The 24,785-nt window shown below is 46.9% G+C and overlaps 1 protein-coding gene across 1 annotated transcript in view; it reads left to right on the forward strand.

Moving 5' to 3' along the window:
* LOC138562543 (uncharacterized) overlaps positions 1-14,903 on the forward strand; it is a 1,073,810-nt gene extending 1,058,907 nt beyond the window's left edge. Inside the window, exon 6 of the mRNA XM_069642783.1 lies at positions 14,431-14,903. The gene's annotated coding sequence lies outside the window, so the exon portion shown is untranslated. The remainder of the gene's footprint in view (positions 1-14,430) is intronic.
* Positions 14,904-24,785: the final 9,882 nt, after the last annotated feature.

A 24,785-nucleotide genomic window follows, 5' to 3' on the forward strand; every position in this document is an offset into this window, starting at 1 on the left:
AGATAGGCCTGGCTCTGAGTACTCAGCAGTAAGAGGATTGTGCAAGAGCCTCCAGGAAGGATTGAGGGTATGGGACTGTCCCTCCCGAGATAAAGTACTGATTGATTCAGATAGGCCTGGCTCTGAGTACTCAGCAGTGCGAGGATTGTGCAAGAGCCTCCAGGAAGGATTGAGGGTATGGGACTGTCCCTCAGGAGATAAAGTACTGATTGATTCAGATAGGCCTGGCTCTGAGTACTCAGCAGTGAGAGGATTGTGCAAGAGCCTCCAGGAAGGATTGAGGGTATGGGACTGTCCCTCAGGAGATAAAGTACTGAATGATTCAGATAGGCCTGGCTCTGAGTACTGAGCAGTAAGAGGATTGTGCAAGAGCCTCCAGGAAGGCTTGAGGGTATGGGATGGTCACTCCCGAGATAAAGTACTGATTGATTCAGATAGGCCTGGCTCTGAGTACTCAGCAGTAAGAGGATTGTGCAAGAGCCTCCAGGAAGGATTGAGGGTATGGGACTGTCCCTCCCGAGATAAAGTACTTAATGATTCAGATAAGCCTGGCTCTGAGAACTCAGCAGTGAGAGGATTGTGCAGGAGCCTCCAGGAAGGCTCGAGGGTATGGGATGGTCACTCCCGAGATAAAGTATTGATTGATTCAGATAGGCCTGGCTCTGAGTACTGAGCAGTAAGAGGATTGTGCAAGAGCCTCCAGGAAGGCTTGAGGGTATGGGATGGTCACTCCCAAGATAAAGTACTGATTGATTCAGATAGGCCTGGCTCTGAGAACTCAGCAGTAAGAGGATTGTGCAAGAGCCTCCAGGAAGGATTGAGGGTATGGGACGGTCACTCCCGAGATAAAGTATTGATTGATTCGGATAGGCCTGGCTCTGAGAACTCAGCAGTAAGAGGATTGTGCAAGAGCCTCCAGGAAGGTTTGAGGGTATGGGACGGTCACTCCCGAGATAAAGTATTGATTGATTCGGATAGGCCTGGCTCTGAGAACCCAGCAGTAATAGGATTGTGCAAGAGCCTCCAGGAAGGATTGAGGGTATGGGACTGTTCCTCAAGAGATAAAGTATTGTTTGATTCGGATAGGCCTGGCTCTGAGTACTCAGCAGTAAGAGGATTGTGCAAGAGACTCCAGGAAGGATTGAGGGTATGGGACTGTCACTCCTGAGATAAAGTACTGATTGATTCATATAGGCCTGGCTTTGAGAACTCAGCAGTAAGAGGATTGTGCAAGAGCCTCCAGGAAGGATTGAGGGTAATGGGACTGTCCCTCCTGAGATAAAGTATTGATTGATTCAGATAGTCCTTGCTCTGAGAACCCAGCAGTAAGAGGATTGTGCAAGAGCCTCCAGGAAGGTTTGAGGGTATGGGACTGTCACTCCCGAGATAAAGTATTGATTGATTCAGATAGTCCTTGCTCTGAGAACCCAGCAGTAAGAGGATTGTGCAAGAGCCTCCAGGAAGGATTGAGGGTATGGGACTGTCACTCCCGAGATAAAGTATTGATTGATTCAGATAGGCCTGGCTCTGAGTACTCAGCAGTAACAGGATTGTGCAAGAGCCTCCAGGAAGGCTTGAGGGTACACATCCCTACCACTCTGTTACGTTATTTGGACAAGGAAAAGCGAAAGTTGTGGAGTTCCACCTGACGGATTAGATTAGAGGCACTAGAGCGAATGCCTTGAAGTGCATCACGCGGCAGACGCAAGGATGGGGCGAGCCGTCCTGCAGCACCTGTTCCAGTGAGGCAGGCATTTATCCATTTTGCCTCCAACATGTCTAGAGTACTGCTATATATTCTATTCAAAGCAGGTGAACTATGAAAGATCCAATTCTGGAGAAGGAGTACCTTTCTTACCTGTAACTCCATTTCTCCAGCATTGGTATCTTTTAAAGGTTCACATGCTCCCTCCTTCCTGCCCAAGGGGTTAAAGGCCTATTCTCAGGTATTGACAAAGGTCAGCACTCGCCTGTTAGAATCTGAACATGACCTCCAGGGGAGGAGCTTACTACTCGACATCCCGTTGGCTGTGACCAAAGAACCCATAAAGAGCAGGATTGACTACAAAACACACCTGTTTTTTTTCTTTAAGTAAAAGTATAAAGTGTGTAACCGAGGATTCCCGGTCTGATAAGGGGGGAATATTCAAAGTATGTGAATATATGAAAGATCCAATGCTGGAGAAAGGGGTGGTGCATTCTTCGTAGTCTGATGAGTATTATGGTCACTAAGAGCACATGATTGGTGGGCACAGAGGAGCAGAGGGGGCAGTTCTACTTAGGCTGTTCTAGAGAAGAAGGGTGAAGGTGAGAGGATGCAGATGGTGGGTGGGGGATGGGAAGACACAGGACAGCATAGGAGGTTTCCCTGATCTTGATGATTTTGCATGAGAAAGAGAGGGCAAAGTCATCACTTAGAGAGAGGAGGCACCATGCATTGGATGGTAGTATATAGTTTACAAGGATTGTAGCAGTTATGAGAAAGGTTTGGTGAGGTAGATGGATTTAATAGAGTACATAGCAGAGATGAAATTGAGGAAAGATGTCTTATAGGAAGCAATGCGAGAGGGACACCCTGCCTCCTTCCAGCAACTGAGATGAAGGCACCTGGTAGTTATCAGATGTCATATCAGCTTGCTGATCCAGTGATTGGTATGGGTTATCAGCTGCCATATCAGCTTGCCGATCCAGTGATTGGTATGGGTTATCAGCTGTCATATCAGCTTGCTGATCCAGTGATTGGTATGGGTTATCAGCTGTCATATCAGCTTGCTGATCCAGTGATTGGTATGGCAGTGATGAGATGTAGAGTGAAGGATCAATCAGGATAGTGCTTCTCAGTCGAAATACCAAGAGCCAAGATACATTCTGCAAAGGCGTTCTCAATCGAGTTGGCGAGAGGACCAGCAAGAATTTCTGACTTCATCAAGAGAGAGAACAAGAGAGACAGATTTGAATATGCATTTGGTATTGGGGAAAGTAGGGGAAGGATTTTGCATGGGGTTGGGAGAGATGGCAAAGTACAGGAGGAAGTTATCAGATGTGCAATGGTAAAATGGAAGGGTTATAGTGGCTGACAGAGGCAAAGAGGAAGTTCAGGGCAGGGAAGTTGGGATGTGAATGCTTTTCAAAGCTCTGGAAAGAGAGTATGGAGTTATCAAACAGGTTGAATTAAAATTGGTGATGATGGTTGTTTCAAAATGTAGGTGTCATGAACCATGGACATAGCCCCTTCTGGTCTTCCTGGTCCTGGTCCAGACGGAGAGTGTGCTCCTTGATACTTCCAACATGGCCGTGCCCAGTGCCGTGTTCCGTACTAGCCTGTACGTCGGACACGGCACGTTCTATAAATGGGCCACGCCCCCGTGCCTCCGCGCGTCTCAACGCTACCTCTAGGTAGTGTCTCGACGTGTGTGTGCTGCTCGGCGTTACCCTTCCAAGTTCCTGGCCAACTCCCTTATTCTTTCTTCCCTTTTCCCTGTTTCCAGTATCTCTTACCTTTCTTCAATCCTCTTCCTGGACGTCCTGGAACACGCGACTTCCTGGAACTTTCAACGCTCGCGCTGGAGTCAGACTCGACTCGCGCGCACTTATACAAGCCCCGGTCCGGCCAGGAGAAGGAGTCCTCCGCGGAACGCCACAAGAAGAGAACTCAGGTGAGCCAGGGGGAAACCTTTGACAGATTGAGACGCCAAACGATCAACACTGATACCGCTATGGAGAAAGCGGTCCAGGACCTCATGCGCGGCATGCATGAGCTAACAACCGAGGTACAGAACTTAAAGGCAGAGAACACAGCCTTGAAACAATTAGTGCTGTCACGTGACTCTGCCAATAAGGAAAGCGTGATACTGGGTGGAGTGGTAGACAAATACGATGGCTCGCCAAAATCCGTACGTGGATTTCTGGATTCCTGCTTGGTGCATTTTACATTCAAGCCCTATTATTTTTCAACTTCCAGGGCCAAGGTGGGCTTCATAATCTCCCATCTTACAGGGAATACGTTATCTTGGGCCACTCCCCTAGTGAACTCTGGAGACGTCCTCCTGGACGATTATGATGCATTTATCCAGGCGCTCAAGTCTATGGGCCTCATTGCACGGATGGCGGTAAGAATTTACCGGTAAAATACCGGTACCGGTAAATCCTTACCGCCTTACTACGAGGTCCCTTTGCGGGTTGGGGGATTTAATGCCTGCTTTTTGCAGGCGTTAAAATCCAACCCGCAAAGGGACCTCGGAGCTAATTACGGCAAAATTGCGGTGCCGTAATTAGCGCCTTCCCCATTCCCATAGAGCCCTATGGGGCAGAAATGGGAATGGGGAAGGGCAATGGTGGAAGGGGGATTTACCGCCCCTCCAACCTTGGAATGGGGCGGTAAATCCCCTTTCCACCAAGGCGGTGCTGGTATTTTACCGGCATGAGCCATGGCGCTAATAGCGCCATGGCTCACCGCCTACCGTGTAATGAGGCCCTATGTTTGACCGCGCCAAACAAGTGTTCAGCGCCCAGGAACGCCTACTTGATTTTCGGCAAGGATCCCAGGATATGCTAACGTTCGTTACCATTTTCAAACAGCTGGTAAAGGAGGCTGATTGGGGCCCTGAAGCGAGTTTCACCTTATTTTGCAGGGGTCTAAATGACGATATCAAGGATGAATTAGCCAGAGTGGCTCGCCCCAGTTCGTTTCAGGCTTTGGTAGATCTAGCCTTACAAATAGACTTTCGTATCCAGGAAAGAAGGGCTGAAAGGAAAAAGGCTAAGACTGCCTTTCAACGAACCCCTCCGGAATCAATCCTGTCTCAACCCCTGATAACGACTCCGAACCAATGCAAATAGGCGCCTTTCGTGGGCCAATTACTCCACAAGAAAGGATGAGAAGAATTCACACCGGCCTGTGTATGTATTGTGCCTCAGACAAGCATCTCGTTAGAGAATGTCCTCTAGCCCCTCCACGGCGTTCAGGAAATGCCAGCTCCCGGCCCTAGATGGAGCGAGGTTTCGGGAGAAAGATGTCTGCTCCACATCAACCACATCCTTGAACTCTCCTGGACAGAATAACCTGGTGGGGCTACAGGCCTTTCTATTGCCCTCCAAGCACAAGACCTATCCCATACTGGCCCTGGTGGACTGTGGAGCTATGGGAATTTTCATTGATCAAGACTGGGTTATCAGACATAAAATACCATATGAGTCACAGAACATTAAACAGCCGGCAGAAGCAATTGATGGGAGACCTCTCTCTTCAGGACCCATAACCCTACAGACAAAAGAGGTCCGTCTCTCCATAAACCACCACCAAGAGCAGATTACATTCGACATCATCAAATCAGCCCATTACCCAATGGTTCTGGGTATGCCCTGGGTTCAAAGACATAATCCGTACATTAATTGGACAGCAGGGTCATTGTTTCTGGGCTCTGAGTTTTGTATGTCCCACTGTTTATCCCTGGATCTCTCCTTAACACCAGCTATTGAACATTCAGGAGAGCAAAAAACCGCACTCTTGGTTTCCAACATTGTACACATCCCAGAGGTCTACCAAGGATATACTGATGTCTTTTCGACTGCCATAGTCCAGGCTTTACCCCCTCACAAAACCGAAGATTGTGCCATTGAGACAGATCCCTCTGCAGTAATTCCCTTTGGCAGAATGTTTATCCTTTCAGAACCTGAGTAAAAAGGCCCTCCGAGAATACCTGGACATCAATTTGGAAAATGGCACCATAAGACCCTCAAAATCTCCAGCGGGTGCCTCATTGTTCTTCGTTCCTAAGAAGGATTCCAAGGAACTCAGACCCTGCCTCGACTACCGTGGTCTAAATCAATGCACCCTCAAAGATCGGTACCCTCTGCCTCTGATTTCAGATATCCTGGAAGCTGTCAGAGGCGCCGTAATATTCACGAAGTTGGACCTCCGGGGTGCCTATCACTTAATCCGTATCCGGGAAGGGGATGAATGGAAGACCGCCTTTAGAACGCCCTTTGGTCACTTTGAATATCTAGTCATGCCCGTTGGATTAGCTAATGCCCGTACAGTTTTTCAACGTTTCATGGATAGGGTGTTTTCTGACATGCTTTTTCTCTTTGTCATTGTCTATCTAGACGACATTTTGATTTATTCCAAGGATCCCTTGAAACATGAAGAACATGTCATGGCGGTACTACAACGGCTCCGTGAAAACAAGCTCTTGGTCAAACCTGAGAAATGTTTTTTTCACGTGACTTCAGTTCATTACCTTGGATTCATCCTCAGCCCAGAAGGAGTTGGAATAGACCCTTCAAAGGTAAAGGCCATACTGGCCTGGCCTGCTCCTACATCGGTGAAACAGGTTCAGTCTTTCTTGGGACTTTCGATAAAAGTTCATTCCTACCTTTTCTAAGCTCGTCCAACCGATTGTTGCTCTGCTGAAGAAGGATGTTCCCTTCATCTAGTCTTCCTCGCAAGAGAAGGCTTTTCAACGCTTGAAGACAAGATTCACGCAAGCCCCTGTCCTGGCTCAGCCAGACTTAGATCGCCCTTTCATAGTGGAAACGGATGTCTCCAACCATGCCATAGGAGCAGTCTTGAAACAGGTGCTTGAGGACAAGATGGACCACCCAGTGGCTTACCTCTCTAGAACCCTAACAACCAGCGAAACCCATTACTCCGTCCTGGAAAAGGAGCTGTTGGCAATCCGCCAAGCCTTCACAGAATGGCGACATTTACTCCTGGGTGCTAGATATCCAGTTCAGGTCCGTACGGACCATCGAAATCTACAAATTCTCCAATCTATGGAGTGCAGGAACAGTCATCAGGCGCATTGGGCCTACTTCTTCGCCCAGTACCAATTCCAAATCACTCATGTTCCTGGATCACAAAACGTGATTGCGGACGCCTTGTCCCAACGTCCTGACTATTTAACCACTGAAGATAGGACCTATCCTACAATGTTTCCCAATACAATCTTTACAGCTCAAGCGATCAACCTCTTGGAAGAGATTCGAGCCAAAACCTCTGGAAGGACGTCTCTAGGAAGAATCCCTGGAATTTAAGAATCAAGGAAGGATACTTATTCAAGGACAATGCCTTGGTCATTCCCACACCGAAACTTCAACATAAAATAATAACTCTCTGCCATGATACTTTTCATTCTGGACATCGTGGTGTAACCAACACGCTCCGTCTTATACAAAGACAGTTTTGATGGCCAGAATGAAATGCAAGGTACAAGAGTACATCAAGACCTGTACTGTCTGCAGTCAGAATAAGCACGACAATAAGAGACCGGCGGGCCTTCTATTGCAACCTACACTGCCAACAAGACCATGGGAATGTATAGCTACAGACTTCATCGTGGAATTACCACCTTCCCGGGGTTACACGACCATCATGGTAACCATAGACTTGTTTACTCATATGGCACATTTCACGCCTCTCTATAAACCTCCTTCCTCTTCAGAGCTCGCAGGAATTTTCCTAGAACACATTTTCCATCTTCATGGACTCCTTTTCAAGATCATATCGGACCGAGGACCGCAATATATTTCACAATTCTGGAAACATCTCTGTCGTGTTCTAGGGATTCAACGCGCTCTTTCATCTGGATATCACCCACAGACCAACGGGGCCACAGAACGTGCTAATCAAACCCTGGAGCAATATCTTCGTTGTTTCGCAACCAAGGTACAGGATGATTGGTCCCTCCTTACACCCTTGGCCGAATTTGCCTATAACAATTCAGATCACTCAGCGATCAACGTTAGCCCCTTCTATTGCAGTCAAGGTTTTCATCCCTCGTGTTACCTTCAGTTCTACCACATCCAACTCCAGTACCTTCACTTGATTCCTGGATTGAAACTCTCCTCAACATCCACAAGGAAGCCAAGGAACAATTGGGAAAGGCCCAGATTCGCACTAAGCGATATGCTGATTCCAAAAGAAGACCAGCACCCTCCTATTCTATTGGTGACCAGGTCTGGTTGTCCTCGAAACTATTACCACAACATCTACGCCCTAACAAGTTATCCCCCCGATATTATGGTCCATTTTCCATAAAAGAAATCATCTATCCTGTTTCTTATCGGCTCAAGCTACCAGACTCCTGGAAGAGAATACATCCAGTTTTTCACACTTCTCTACTCAAACCCTACATCCACTCCACCCGGAAAACCGGCAGACCCAGTCCTGTGATTGTGGACAGTCAGCTGGAATATGAATATCCAGAATATGTGACTCCAGGTACAAACGGGGTCGGCTTCAATACCTGGTCGAGTGGAAAAGCTATCCTCCTAGCGAGAGAACATGGGAACCACTATCCAACCTAAACACCCCTCGATTGCTGAGAAGATTCCATCTCATACACCCTGGCAAGCCTGGTGGGATGGGGTTTCGGAGGAGGCATGCTGTCATGAACCATGGACATAGCCCCTTCTGGTCTTCCTGGTCCTGGTCCAGACGGAGAGTGTGCTCCTTGATACTTCCAACATGGCCGTGCCCAGTGCCGTGTTCCGTACTAGCCTGTACGTCGGACACGGCACATTCTATAAATGGGCCATGCCCCCGCGCCTCCGCGCGTCTCAACGCTATCTCTAGGTGGTGTCTCGACGTGTGTGTGCTGCTCGGCGTTACCCTTCCAAGTTCCTGGCCAACTCCCTTATTCTTTCTTCCCTTTTCCCCTGTTTCCAGTATCTCTTACCTTTCTTCGATCCTCTTCCTGGACGTCCTGGAACACGCGACTTCCTGGAACTTTGAACGCTCGCGCTGGAGTCAGACTCGACTCGCACGCACTTATACAAGTCCCGGTCCGGCCAGGAGAAGGAGTCCTCCGCGGAACGCCACAAGAAGAGAACTCAGGTGAGCCGGGGGGAAACCTTTGACAGTAGGGAGGTTCATCTCACCTCTGGACACAATGAGAGACTCATAAGAAAGAAAGTTAATTAGAAGATCGAGATAAAAAAGGGCATGGTTCTTGGTGGTTGATCAATGAGAATAATAATGCAAGGGGCAAGCGGGAGGAGTTGAACTGCCATGATTATCACCCTACCACGATTGCCAGACCTTAACCTCCACCTCAGAGGTAGTCAAGAACACACGTGGGGCTGTGGCAGGTTTAGAGGCAGAGAATAGTGCTGTACCTGGCACAAGGTTCTGTAGAGAGTTGGCTCTCTGTATTTACTGTAAGAGAAGTCACTACTGCTGAGCACCTGACAGGTTTAGCATTGGACAGCAATACTGTTGTGACCCTGCCCCAGAAAATCTTGGAACCAATTCTTATTATCCTTGTGTAAATGTCATCATTAACTTCCCTACATAGTTTTACCACTAAGAAAACAAGGATTCTCAAGTGTATATGTATAGTAATATACATGTATACTGTTTATAATTAGCAAACAGAAAGGGGGCAGGTAAGACAAAGTCACCCAGGCGCTCGCACTCTCACAATAACTGAGCAGGAGGCAGCGGGTGATTGTATGATGTAGGTGCTTTGACCCAACACTCTACAGTACAAGACAACAGTTATTGAACATATACAATCACACTGCCGCAAAGTTTTTGTGCAAAGTTGCATAGATATTTTATTCCATCCAAAATCAGCCTGACACGTGTTTCGAGCCTAAGCTCTTCCTTTGAGGCTTGCGTTGTTTGTAATTTCTGAATTCAGATGGATGCCAGTCAAACACAGATCTCAGAATGCAGGCTTTACCTCATGGAACCTCCCACGTTCTGAGCACCCTGACTGAGAACGGGCAACAAGTAAATAAGCCAGCACCCTCTGCCCTTATCCCAACCCATGCCCCACTTACCTGATGTTGCCTTGTCCCTGGCCGGCACCTGGGACACTCAGTATTCCACCACAGCAAATGTCGCCATGGAAAGTGTCAAGGGAGTTTTCTACAGGTGCTACATGGTAGCAGCACTTCAGCCAACTATCCCAGTGGTATGTAGATCCTCAACTCTTAGTATCAGTCTGTACTACTGCTGGAACCTTGGTAGAGTGGCAGAGAAGTCAGGCTTAGCTTAAGAGGAAGATTTGAGCTGTAGGTAAGTACTTTGAATCTTAGTTAGCAATACACTTCCAAAGAAACACTTACCATATAAATGTATATTAAAATATAGATGTATTATATTTACACTAGAATCACCTTAAATCACTTAGTAAATATAACCAAAATACATTGGAATACTTTAAGTTACTTTGCAAAGGCCGCTGCCTAGTTGGTAGTTGCTTGCGGTAACATTTGTTCCATAGATTTGACAGTAATGACAGTTCTATCGTATTATCAGTAATAATGCGAACTCGCGAACACCAACATACATACATTAAAAGCATTTAGTCTGCAAACACTTATAAGGTAGTGACTTTTGTGAAGTACAACAGTTGGTTAGAGTTATACTAGCAGAGCTTCAGGTTTTAGAGGCAGTTTTTTCGCACAGCAAGTCTTTTAAAGTCCGAAATGCAACCCTAGCTAAAAGGCAGTTTGGAATGGATTAAAGTCTTGTGAAGCAGCAGCAGATCAAAAGTTCCTGTGGATACTTTCTAGTCTCCAAGAAGGAAGATGTTAGAAGTCTGAACCAACGGTGGAGACCCTGTTAAAGAACTTGCAAAGGTGGCACAAGCAGCAGTTTGGCTCGGAGGTAAGAGGGGGTGCCCTGGATACCTTTAGGTGCACTCCAAAGATCTGGAGCAACATCACATAATCAGGTAAGCAATATCTTTATCCCCACAGTACCTCAGGTTAGAAGAAAAGATCGTGGCTGGATTCTCCACGACTGGACAGTGCAGGACTCGACAGCAGTCTTGAGAGGGGATCTCTGGCATGGCTTTCAATGACTTCTCAGTTCAGTCTGTGGATTTGGCGCCTTTTCAGCCGCACCAACAAAGGACGTGATTCCCCAGTCAATCTTCTTTGCTTCTAGCAGTCCCTCACTCTGGTGAGGGGTCTGGGTGAGTTGCATCAGATCGCTGGAGTGTTCTTGAGGGCTCAGAAAAGATTGGGATGAGATTATCCGCTCCACGATATTGCACTCTGAATGCGCAGCAGGTGGTCTGGTATTGGTGTTTCTTGGCTCGGGAACCTTCTAGGACCTCGAGAGATGGCTCAAAACAGAGTTCATCTTGGGTCTTGTTGTTTCCACCAGTCAAAGGGAAGGCGTTATCCTCTTCCGAGCTCCTCTGTTGCATAGAAAAACGGGGTCAGGATAGCAGTGGTTGCTTTACTGTGTTGCAAAGGGTCTGCAGGCATCTCTGGTCGTCTTCTTCTTCAGTTACTTCAGCTTCCAGTGGTCGACTTGCTTTCCACTCCAGGAGCCTCACCTTTTATTCAGTTCCAGCACTCTGGAGCCTAGACGGGGATACCTACTAGTTCCCGCCAAAGGCAAATCACACACACAGGCCTCCTCCCCCCAGAATGGTAGAAGAAGGGCTAACAAAGAACGACCATGCTAGAAATGGCGAATAAAGATGGAAGCCCCTGAGTTGGTACTCAGGTGCCCCTATTGTGCACTACCGAGGCTATGGACATAGCCTGCGGTAGAAATTAAACACAATAGTTGGTAGAACACATCCACTGCCACCAGCCATAACTAGGAGTTGGTCTATGTGACTAAAATGTTTTGTAGTGACATTTTCGAACGTCACATTTTCGAAATGCCATTTTTTCGACACAAAAAAGCCGGAATTTTTTTTTTGAATGGTTTATTTTTTAATTTCTTTTTTTAATGGGGGGTTCCGCCTCCCCAACCCTCCGTTTTTTTTATTGACTTTTTTTTTTTACTAATGAAACAAACATAAAACATATAAAATAAAAAAATTATAAATTCGGAATTTTTTTTTCCGACATATTTGTTTCGGGATATTGGCATGTCGAAAATGTGTTTTCGAAAATTTTACTGGATAATGACTAAAATGTCACAGAAATAAAGAGAAGGGGGGTACTAAGTATCCCTTTGGCACTCCACTGAAGTTGTGTGCCAATCTCTTAGGTCATGCAGTTTTAGAACAGTAGTTACTAAAAAATAGGTAAACGATTCTTCAAGGATGATCCTAAGGTTCCCCAGCAACATTGCCCATAAGGAGCTGCGGGCTGCAAACAGTAAAACATAGATGCCTCTAAGATATACGGAGAAAGGTGTACTCCATAGGACAGCACAAATACAAAGAAAATAGTTCAAAAAGACTGAGCCCATAAGAAGGAATGAGTGGGAAAAGGCCCACTCACTCAGGATTAAAGAGAAAGGTCCAGAAGTCCAGCAAAAAGTCCTGGGGGTCTCACTAGGAGAGGGGATGAAGCAAATAAAATGATATATCTCCCTAAAAGAAAGGGAAAAAGAACTATGTGTAGTTCCCTCCTTCCTTGTCCACAACAGCCATCTTATTTTTTAGATTTATTTTTAAGTTGGCCATTTCTCAACTTTAAAATATTTTTGCCAACCGAGAAAGCATTCCAGAGTGCTAATAGCAATACACCCCTTGATGGGGGTCTATCACCAGGTCTGGTATTGTGCTGGGCTCATTTTACAGGCTCGGGGTTGGCTGCAGCCTGTAACTTAGGACATGGGGCATTACATGACCTGGTAATGCCCCCCATGCTCAGGTTTATTGCTTAAATAGAAAAACATAAAGAATGCTCTCACACTTTTATTTAGCAGGTGTGTATATTTATTATCTTATAGAAGTAATATATGAGCATTAAAAATAGCCAAGTCAAAGCAATAAGCAGTCCCCATATTAGCAGCAATGTGGTTGTATATAGTCCTAGCATCGTATTATTCTCCTATTCACTTTCAGGAATCTAAATCCTACAACCAATCAAGAATGTGCACAACCCTCTAGAAAACAGCCCAGTAAAATGAAAGATGTATTCACTGTAGTGCTGTCAGGGTTGGCAAGCCAGTAGACAAGTGACATTATCCCAACCACTGTAAACCTATTTTATGGAAATGGCAAAAAAACCTCCATTTAAAGCCAATGGATTTTAAAGGTAATTACCTAAAAACTATTTACATCCATTAATTAAACATAAAGATAAAGCCATTTAAAACCACCTGTTGATTTCCTCCATTGCATCCACAAATGCATATGTTATTTATTTATTTATTCATTCATTTATTCATTTGTTGATAGCGCCCAAACCTGGAAGAGGTGCCAGGTTACATTGGTTACAAAAACACAGTTGAAGTAGAACAGTTGCTGGGTTACATAATTAATACGGTTGCAGAAGTATTGGTGAGTAGGATACAGTTAGGCGTATTTGTTGAACAGAATGGTTTTGAGGTTTTTATGTTGGTCCACTTATCCTGGCTAAGGAACTGCAAGGAGAGCCAGGGTTTTATATGTGCTTTCCAAGACTTATTCCACACCAAAGCTCAGTGTGTCTCCACACACCAAAGACTCGTTAGAAGCTAATCTAACAAAAATGCATCATGGTGCCTATTGGCTGTCCACCACCATGTAAATTCAAAATATGTTCAACCTAGGAAAAAAGGTTTAATTCAGCTCCAAACTTTAGAAATAAACAAGCAAAAATACAATTTAACAGCGAATAAAGTATTGGCATGGCTCCGTCAAAGGACTGGACCAGGAGTGGTTAGAAACTCTGACTTGAAGATGCTTCGTAGACTGGATATAGACAATTGGTGCACCCAGGAAATTAGGGATTGTGTAATAGTAGGATGTGGGGCCAGTAATTTGCCATATTTCCTAAAGGCTCTTCCAATTTGAAACTTATAGTGTATTAGATTTTCTGCCTTTTTAAGTGATTTAAAAATGGCCTTGCTAGTATGAAAACCCATGTTGTTATGTTATTTTTGTTTGTTTGGTTCTATGTTTTTTGTAGCGCCCCAATGCCTGCAAGTTTTTGGCGCTTAACAAGTAAATAAATAAATAAAGAGCATGTCAGACTCTTGCTGAGACCAGGCGTGAGATCTCTGGCTTTGTTCATGTCCCCTGGGTGTACCCATGGGTGTACCCATGGGTGAAGGGCCACAGCTAAATGATAAGGTGCTAATACTATCATCTACTGCCCAACAATAATATGACCCGGGCACAAGAACACCAGTGGGTAGAGTTCCAAGGGGGCAGACCGGGCAGGAATGGAAATCAGTAAAATAACTCACATACTTCAAGATTATAGGGAGGGACAATATATGCAAGAGAATGAAGGAAGCTATTTTATAGTCGAATGTTTATAGTGTTTCCATATTAAAAGGCGGCTAAATCTTGCAAGAAGGTTGTGGAGGGAAGCAAAGGAAAGTTGATGTAACTTCATCACAAAGGCCTTGGTGAATGCTTGTAATAATCACACAAGTCTTGACATTATGTTGTTGCTTTCATATGTGAAGATATTTAAAACTGTAGCTGAATATTGCAGTTTAACTTGAAGAGCGAGCATAATACACTCAAGAAAAGCAAAAGACTGAGGCTGTGTCATGTCATCTATTTCATGCAGTGTCGCATCTGATGCATGGGAGGCAGCACAACCTGGCAGCGCTGAGCGTGTTTCTGAATGAATCTGACTGCAAAAGACTCCTTTATATCTGAGTCTGAAGATGATGTGCACCCAGGCCACAGTGTTCCTGTTCCAGAGACCTTCTGCCACTCCTTTCCCAGGCATCCAGCATCTACAACCCCTCATCCTGCACAGCCCTGCCCTGCCTTCCTGTGAGCATCAGACTGCCGCTGGCATAGGGGCCAAAAGGTCTCTGTGATAGGTCACCATACCTGAGTGTCATGAACTTATGAGCTGAACAGGCTTATGCTCCTGGCTACACAGTGTAATTGGGCAACATTTTTTTTTTTTTTGTGGCCATAACGATTTTTGCAAGCTGTGCTCTCCAGAACTGTTTCAGTAATTGCATATGTGGGTGCTGTTTCTGGTTGCTAAGGTAGTTATCAATATACAAACTTGGTTGTGAAGCTCTGTTCCTCTGCCGTGTTCTGTTTGTCAAACTCTACAAAAGTCTGATGTGCCATTGTCTCAGATTTGGGCCTCATTACAAGTTTGTCGGTCCAAATACCGGTAAACTCACCGGCACCCTTGTTTCCTGACGGGGCTGCTGCACCCGGGCGCAGCGGCCATGGTAGGCAGACTCTTCACGGAAGCGCCGGCACCGTTAGCAAAGGTGCCGGTGCTTCCGAGTCCCCATTCCCATAGAGTCCCATAGACGTTTTGGCCTACAACTACCATCAGCTATGGTCAGCATAGTCACTGGTGAAGGATCATAGAAGTCGTAGGCCAGAACATCTGAAGAGCCACAGGGTGCCCACCACTGCTGCAGGGTGGTGGGTGCATGCTGTGCAGCTCCCCCTCAATAATGTGCAAGCTCACCCCAGGAATTTTCATATTATTAGATGGGCCCCGTTTGTGATCACGGGGGCCCAATTTCCATCAGGTGTGGGTGCAGGAGTGTCCAAAACAAAGTACTGGCTTTGAGCAGGATTTCCCTGATCTGTGATCCAGCACAAAATGGCTTCCCAGATTCAGAAAAAAGTATTTGCACACTTGATTTAGTAAAAGGTGCAGACGCCTGAACTCAAACCCAGATTTGTAGGACTAGATTCCCCTTCTCCATAAGGAAAACTCTTGCCAAAGCATGAAAAATAAAAGAAACTGTATACTGCAGATCCTGATTCCCAATTAATCATGTCCAAAGAACAAACGTGTTGTACCTTGTTTTAACAAAATGCTATAATTGTGGAATAAAATCACAATACAGGGCAAAAGAGATGCAAGAAGAATAGCGTGGCAACATCAGTCTACCCCTCTTCCCTTCCCATCTGCTATCCTATTTGTATTATATCCACTCCCCACAGTCAGCTTCCATCAGCCCCCCTGACCTCCATTCCCATTTTCCACCACTCTGACCAAACGCCACTGTGATTCCCTGGCCTGGCTGGGGAGAATAGAGGATGATGGGGTCCCCCAGTCAGCTTCCATCAGCCCCCCTGACCTCCATTCACATTTACCACCACTCCGACCAACCCCCACTGTGATTCCTTGGCCTGGCTGGGGAGAATAGAGGATGATGGGGCCCCCCAGTCAGCTTCCATCAGCCCCCCTGACCTCCATTACCATTTACCACCACTCTGACAAACCCCCACTGGGATTGCTTGGCCTGGCTGGGAGAATAGAGGATGATGGGGCCCCCCAGTGAGCTTCCATCAGCCCCCCCCTGACCTCCATTCCCATTTACCACCACTCCGACCAACCCCCACTGTGATTCCTTTGCCTGGCTGGGAGAATAGAGGATGATGGGGCCCCCCAGTCAGCTTCCATCAGCCCCCCTGACCTCCATTACCATTTACCACCACTCTGACAAACCCCCACTGGGATTGCTTGGCCTGGCTGGGAGAATAGAGGATGATGGGGCCCCCCAGTCAGCTTGCATCAGCCCCCCCGACCTCCATTCCCATTTACCACCACTCCGACCAACCCCCACTGTGATTCCTTTGCCTGGCTGGGAGAATAGAGGATGATGGGGCCCCCCAGTCAGCTTCCATCAGCCCCCCTGACCTCCATTACCATTTACCACCACTCTGACAAACCCCCACTGGGATTGCTTGGCCTGGCTGGGAGAATAGAGGATGATGGGGCCCCCCAGTCAGCTTGCATCAGCCCCCCCCCGACCTCCATTCCCATTTACCACCACTCCGACCAACCCCCACTGTGATTCCCTGGCCTGGCTGGGGAGAATAGAGGATGACGGGGCCCCCCAGTCAGCTTCCATCAGCCCCCCTGACCTCCATTCCCATTTTCCACCACTCTGACCAAACCCCACTGTGATTCCCTGGCCTGGCTGGGGAGAATAGAGGATGATGGGGCCCCCCCAGTCAGCTTCCATCAGCCCCCCCCTGACCTCCATTCCCATTTACCACCACTCCGAACAACCCCCACTGTGATTCCTTGGCCTGGCTGGGAGAATAGAGGATGATGGGCCCCCCCAGTGAGCTTCCATCAGCCCCCCTGACCTCCATTCCCATTTACCACCACTCCAACCAACCCCCACTGTGATTCCTTGGCCTGGCTGGGGAGAATAGAGGATGATGCCCCCCCCCAGTGAGCTTCCATCAGCCCCCCCTGACCTCCATTACCATTTACCACCACTCTGACAAAACCCACTGTGATTCCTTGGCCTGGCTGGGGAGAATAGAGGATGATGGGGCCCCCCCAGTCAGCTTCCATCAGCCCCCCTGACATCCATTACCATTTACCACCACTCTGACAAACCCCCACTGGGATTGCTTGGCCTGGCTGGGGAGAATAGAGGATGATGGGGCCCCCCCAGTCATCTTCCATCAGCCCCCCTGACCTTCATTACCATTTACCACCACTCTGACAAACCCCCACTGTGATTCCTTGGCCTGGCTGGGGAGAATAGAGGATGATGGGCCCCCCAGTCAGCTTCCATCAGTCCCCCTGACCTCCATTACCATTTACCACCACTCTGACCAACCCCCACTGGGATTGCTTGGCCTGGCTGGGGAGAATAGAGGATGAGGGCCCCCCCCCAGTCAGCTTCCATCAGCCCCCCCCTGACCTCCATTCCCATTTACCACCACTCCGAACAACCCCCACTGTGATTCCTTGGCCTGGCTGGGAGAATAGAGGATGATGGGCCCCCCCAGTGAGCTTCCATCAGCCCCCCCGACCTCCATTCCCATTTACCACCACTCCGACCAACCCCCACTGTGATTCCTTGGCCTGGCTGGGGAGAATAGAGGATGATGCCCCCCCCCAGTGAGCTTCCATCAGCCCCCCCTGACCTCCATTACCATTTACCACCACTCTGACAAACCCCCACTGTGATTCCTTGGCCTGGCTGGGGAGAATAGAGGATGATGGGGCCCCCCCAGTCAGCTTCCATCAGCCCCCCTGACCTCCATTACCATTTACCACCACTCTGACAAACCCCCACTGGGATTGCTTGGCCTGGCTGGGGAGAATAGAGGATGATGGGGCCCCCCCAGTCAGCTTCCATCAGCCCCCCTGACCTTCATTACCATTTACCACCACTCTGACAAACCCCCACTGTGATTCCTTGGCCTGGCTGGGGAGAATAGAGGATGATGGGCCCCCCCAGTGAGCTTCCATCAGCCCCCCCGACCTCCATTCCCATTTACCACCACTCCGACCAACCCCCACTGTGATTCCTTGGCCTGGCTGGGGAGAATAGAGGATGATGGGGCCCCCCCAGTCAGCTTCCATCAGTCCCCCTGACCTCCATTACCATTTACCACCACTCTGACCAACCCCCACTGGGATTGCTTGGCCTGGCTGGGAGAATAGAGGATGATGGGGCTTTATAATAGAACAGTTTGAAGCAATTTGTTAGCCTGGAGGGAAGAGAGCCAGACCAGGGGGAGTGGGATCAGGAGGCAGACGTTGCACCCATTTTCCCTGATCCGAAGGGGACAACTGGATCCCATCTCCTATTCAAAGGACATGACTCTCTGTAGCTCCTGACTGTGTCACTATGCCTGTATCGCCAGACCCAGAAGCAGACGCCCTTTCACTGCGAAGGACTCAGAAGACTCTGTGTCAAAAATACTAGAGAAGATTCACCCAGGTCATTAGGCAACTGCCCGGTTCCATCTACCCCAACTGGGAACCTGTTGGGCCTGTCCTGCCCTGCTTCCATCTACCCCAGCTGGGAAGCTCTGGTGGCCTGTTCTGCCATGGTTCCATCGACCCCCAGTTGGGAAGCTGTGGGGCCTGCCCTGCCCTGGTTCCATCTACCCCAGCTGGGAAGCTCTGGTGGCCTGTCCTGCCCGTTCCTGCAACTGCCCTGCCAAAGTCACTTTCTCAGTCCTTCATCCGTGGCGGGCTCCTCTCCGGTGCAACTTCTTTAACCTTTCTTCAATATTCGTTCCTCCTTGGGGTCTTTCTGAGCTGGCCTCATCTGTACCTCTTGGCTCCGTGGCCCGAAGCCTGGACCTGGGAATCACTGGATCAAGAGTAACCGCTTTGCCCAAGCGTCTCGGGGTCCCTCCTGCAGGGATGTGCAACACCAGATCATTGGTAGCACATGCACACGGCATCCATGACCTGATCATTAATAACAATCTTGACATCCTCTGCTTCACAGAAACCTGGCTCACACCCTCCTCAGGCCCTGCACTCTCACTAGCCATTCCCAATGGCTACACCATCTTGCACTACGTCAGGATCCAGAAAATAGGGAGCGGTGTCGCCATTATCTTTAAAGACACCATCACGGCCCGCAGAAAGTGAATGACGCTCCAACGCAACAACAGCAAACAGCACAGAGCTGTTGCCATAGCATTACTTTTTATTTTAAAGGGAGCATTGTGAGAATGTATTGATGCTGGATCAGATGCAGACTGCATAGTTGTGCAGTGCTTGAGAAGTTAGCAAGCATTCTCCGTAATCTTGGGAAATTGGAGTGGTTTGTGCCGTGAATGGAGTAGCACATTCACGGCAGCAATGGCCTTGCAGAATGTGCCTGGACCTCCCATGTTTATGGCCTCCCCTGTCCCATGCAGAATAAAATGGGGGCAATGGTAAGAAAATGTCCTACACTACGTCAGAGCTGCGTGTGGGAAAACCTTTGGCAATTACAGGAAAGTGTCGCTTTTAATGCAGTTTCTGGGGTACAAGGGTCAGCAAATATTTGAAAAATGCCAGACCTGCCAAATTCAGATAAAAACTACACAATTAATGAGTTAGAAATCGTCATTCTGAAGTTAGATGTGTATTTCAATCCAAAGACTCGCACAATCCTCGAGAGGTATCATTTTGGCAATCGTTTGCAGGAGAATGGGGAGAGTGTTGGAGAGTATATCACGGCTCTGCGTCATTTGCCTTTGACTTGCAAGTTTGGATGTACTTTGGACCAGCACATTAGGATGAAATTATGATTCATTGTAATAACAATAAGATCTGTAAAGAGTTGTGGTTAAAGGATGACCCCGGTTTGGAGGAAGTAATAAACATTGCAGAAAGGGTGGAACATTCAATGGCTTGTTTGGCGAAGTTGACAAAAGCTGAAAACAAAGAGGTGGAGCTGGAAGTGTTAAAGACTGGTCCAGATGAGGAAGGGGGAAAGAAGAGTTAGGGCAGCGTGACTCGCCAAAAAGAGACTAAGGGAACAAAGGGGAGCGTACAGGGTCGAAGGGAACTGAGGGGGAAGAGCAGTTGTGTTTCCACTGTGGGAGCAAGAATCATTTGTTAGGGGCACCGATTTTCCCAGGAAGAATATTTTGCTAATTATTGCAAAAGCTTTCAAGGGGGAATGTTTCAGATGAATGTGTTTCATATATCAGGTGAAGGACATGAATCATCAGATGAGGATGGTAAAGAGAACATTGGCATGATTACAGTAAATGCTGTAGGAGGTCATGGTCTGGGTGGTAAAGAGAACATTGGCAGGATTACAGTAAATGCTGTAGGGGGTCATGGTCTGGGTGGTGTAGAGAACATTGGCATGATTACAGTAAATGCTGTAGGAGGTCATGGTCTGGGTGGTGTAGAGATCATCGGCATGATTACAGTAAATGCTGTAGGAGGTCATGGTCTGGGTGGTAAAGAGAACATTGGCATGATTACAGTAAATGCTGTAGGAGGTCATGGTCTGGGTGGTAAAGAGAACATTGGCACGATTACAGTAAATGCTGTAGGAGGTCATGGTCTGGGTGAGGATGAGTGTGAAAGCCCAGAGGCGGAGATTTGTGTGAATTGGAGAAGAATATTAATGATGGCAGATTCAGGAGATAAGGTTTGTCTCATGTACAGAAAAGTGAATGAAGATGTATTGGATGGAACAGTGGAGAAATGATTTGCCCAATCACCAGAACAGGCGGTATAAGATGGATAAAATAGAGCTATTAGGTCATTTTGTGGCAAATTTGGAGTTTAAAGGGAGGAAAGCCGAGGGAAAGGTTTGTGTGATCATGATGGCAGCGACCTTAATGGGATGGTGTGAGTAAAAGAAAATATCAATATGTTTCTAATCCAACTCTTGTGAACAAGTTCTTCATGTGGAACAGAATGGCATCACGAGAGATGGGGAGAGTTATCTGGGTGTATTTGTGCAGGGAGTTGGGAAAATAAAAGGGATGAGGCATCAAATTGTTTTGAAGCAGGGAAGCGTGCTGGTGGCGGCAAAGCTGCGCCCTTACGTGAGAGTGTGAAGGCAGAATTAAGCAATTTGTGTAAAATGGGGATAACAGAAAGGGCCAGGAGTGTTCAGTGGATCTTGCCTTTAGTTGTTGTCAAGAAACAGAATGGAGATCTGCATTTCTGTGTAGATCTCAGTGAACTTAATAAGTGTGTTGTGGTCAAAAGGCACCCTTTACCAAACATGTCTGAGATGCTGGCTATGTGTGGGGGTCAGAATTCATATTGAGGACTGATCATAGACCATTAAAGGCAATATTTGAGTTACAAGGTTTGGATAAAGTTTCCAGGTGGATTGCCAGTTGGGTAGCAAGAATGCAGAGTCATGCTTTCACCATGGAAGTCATTCCAGGGTGAGAAAATGTACTGAAAGACCATTTTTCTAGATTAGGTGGTCAAGAAGAAAGGGGTGGAGAAGACATTTTGAAAATGCTGTGTGAAGCATGATGGGGCAAAATCTAAAGAACATTAGCAGATGACCCGTTCCTGTACATGTGCTTCAACATGATGACCCATGAAAAATACTTTTCAAGCTGAACAAATATGGGAACAAAGGAGTGGTAATCAAAACATAAAAACACTTTATTCATCATTAAATATCAATGCACAAAAGAAGAAAAAAGAATGATTTACCTAAAAAACATTCTGGCGAATCGACACACATCAGTGCAACAACAACCACGTATGTGGGGGTAAGTAATCACAAGTGCAAAGTACATGAAATTATTATTATTTTTTAAACTTCACATCAATAATTTCATAACACAAACACAGGGAGAGGCAATACTCAAAGCATCCCTCTAGGTGATGAATACATAGCCCAGCGGTAATCACTGTGGCATCCGAGAATCCCTTCTTTTATAATATATTATGTATGTGCTCATGGGCTTTGCAACGGGCACGCACCGAGTTACGCCGGTCATGACTTACCACATCCACTGGCATGTTGCCCCAATAGGTTTAGTTGGGCCATGTCCACTTTCCATGTTGCACCATTCGGTTCATTAAAGTAACCCAGTAGCCATACTCTACAGCCACACCCATTACCCCCACCTCGCTGTAGCTGTAACATTCCACTTTATTTTACATTAATCACATTTGATTCACTCTCTCTTTTTTAACTTTTTCCCATAATCACAATTAGTACACAGCCGATAATAGTAATGTACTACAAATAACCCTGGTTATTTATAAAATAAACCTGGGTTATTCATGTAATGCACTTTCATTCCATTCCCGTTTTCTACTATAACCCCGGTTATGAGAAAACGTTCAAGCTCTGAACTTAGCCCCAGCCCCCCTCAAACCTCCAATTTCATATGGTGTCCTCTTCCCCCTCCCCCCCGCCTCTAGCCTGATGCCATTTCATCCTTTTGCCTCCTCCAGATGTGATTTTTCCACTTTTCATTTTTGGCTAACCCCGGTTATTTCGAAAATAACTCTGGATATCTCGCATTGAGTCAAAAAAAAGGCAATGTTTTCATATCTGAAAAGCCTCTCTGCTGTAAAACACCATGAGAGGCAGAGCTATCATTTTGGGAGAAGGAGGCACCCCCTTCCCCATCAAATATCTTAACAACTACTGGATGGAATAATCCCAGGCTCCTCCCGAAAATCGAGTCAACACTTCGTACCCAAGTTGTTTCGTACCTGGTCCAATTCCGGCCACCGGTTTTTACTGTGCGCTGCGCAGAATTATTGACTTTTTCTCTATGGGGAAATGAATGGGAAGAGGCCCAAAACAGCATTTTTTTCTTTCTTAATAACTTGTTCATTTTTAACAACTCTTTCCATGCTTCATCATATTTGGGTTGATATGTGTACAGCCTATTGTCGCGATAATCCCTATTATATAGGTAATGAGCAATTATTAGATATTAACAGTTTCTTTGTTTGACTACAATGGGTGCTTGAGCTAAATCAGATCTGTATATTATCTGTCTCCAGTTAGCTGCCCACCAAGTGCTATCTTAATGGCAAACGCTATTTGGTAAGTGCAAGTATATAAACCCATTACCAATGTTTTGAATGTGACAATTATGAATTTGTCAATTGAATGCGGTTTTGCCCAGATTTGGTTTTTGGCACGTACACTGAACCACTTTGTGATGTCCCTAATATGGATATTAATCATTATGGTTTCCTTATCTCCCTTCTCTCTCTTTATATGTGTGTTGTTCTATGTTTTTAAATTCTTTCACACCATTTACTTAACAAATGTGAAAATTCCATGGTTCTTTTACACAATGCATTTTGGTGCTACTAACCACATGTACATGGTTTTAGTATATGTTATTTGGCTTATGTTTAACTGTCCTGATGTTTGCACCTTTGGTTTGTGTATCTATTTCATACAATATTTCTATGTATTTTGCAAATGACTCAAATGTGATGTTTTCAGCCTCAGAAGACGAGCATCAGCTTGAAACACGTGTCAGGCTGATCGGCAATTGATTAAATTGTATGCAACTAATGCATGGACTTTTCTGATTTGTGTGCAGTGTGAATGTATTTGTTGTACTAGCTTTCTATAACTGTGGAGTATTTGGCAGTTTACCCACGCCTTACACTCACCTGCAGCCGTCCCCCTAATTGACTCAGGTACAAGCGCTTGGGTCTCTACCTCTCTATTTGCCACCATTTTTAGTTTAGTAAATGGAAACATTGTCAAACACTGCATGAACCCACTGGAACACGAGGATTACCAAACGAAAACGCTACCAAGAACTGCATAAACCCGCTAGAACACGAGGATTAATAAACGAAAACATTGCAAGGACTGCATTGCATAATCCCACTTGAAAGCGAGGACCACAGCGTTCTAAAGACGCAGGCCACAAGGCCCTACCACAGGGAGCCAAAGGTAACGCCTACGCCACGCCATATGGCAAGTGACCCCAAGGACTGCACAGCCTGCACAGCACCACAAGGGCACGACCCAAGCAGTGCCACCACAAACCCCTGCGCGTTACTCACGACGCCAACACGCACACAGGGAAACACATGAAGGGTGAAAAAGCTGAAAACGCCCAATAGCTGCGCAAATGTTACGCAGCAACCAAAACACCTGACGGGAAGAGGCAAACATTTCCCAAGCAGTGGTAGCTCCAGCAGACCAAGCTGCAGAACCTGTGGCAGCAGTAGCTCCCACCAACCCGGTGTCCTTCCTACGCCGCCCGAACCCCTTCACCTTGGAGCCACAGGAGGATCAAGGTCAAAGATGGCAGGAGTGAATGGACAAATTTGAAGAATTGACACGAGTTTTGACACTCTCCTCCCCAACGGCTACAAGTTCCTCTCAGCTCCCAGATCCAATCGGCCTTGAGGGGGTGTAGCCCTTATCTTCCCTGAGTGGATCCCTGCCTCTCTCATTCCCACTCAAGCTTACTCCTCATTTGAATGCCTAGTTTGCAGGCTCTCTCTCTCTCCTAGCCACTCTGTTACTGTTGCTACTCTCTACCGGCCCCCTGGTCAAATCACCTCTTTTCTCTCTGAGTGGGCTGACCTCTCTTCTTCCCTCTTGGCCTCAACCACTCAACTTCTCGTCCTTGGTGACCTCAGTATTCATCTTGATTCTATCTGTCCCTCATCTTCACTCTTTCGCGACCTCTGCGATTCACTCTCCCTCTCCATCCTTCCCTCCGGCCCGACTCACTTGGCTGGCCACA

This window comes from Ambystoma mexicanum, unplaced genomic scaffold (genome assembly GCF_040938575.1).
Source record: "Ambystoma mexicanum isolate Mex_15411 unplaced genomic scaffold, UKY_AmexF1_1 Mex_scaf64, whole genome shotgun sequence".
Lineage (NCBI taxonomy): Eukaryota > Metazoa > Chordata > Amphibia > Caudata > Ambystomatidae > Ambystoma > Ambystoma mexicanum.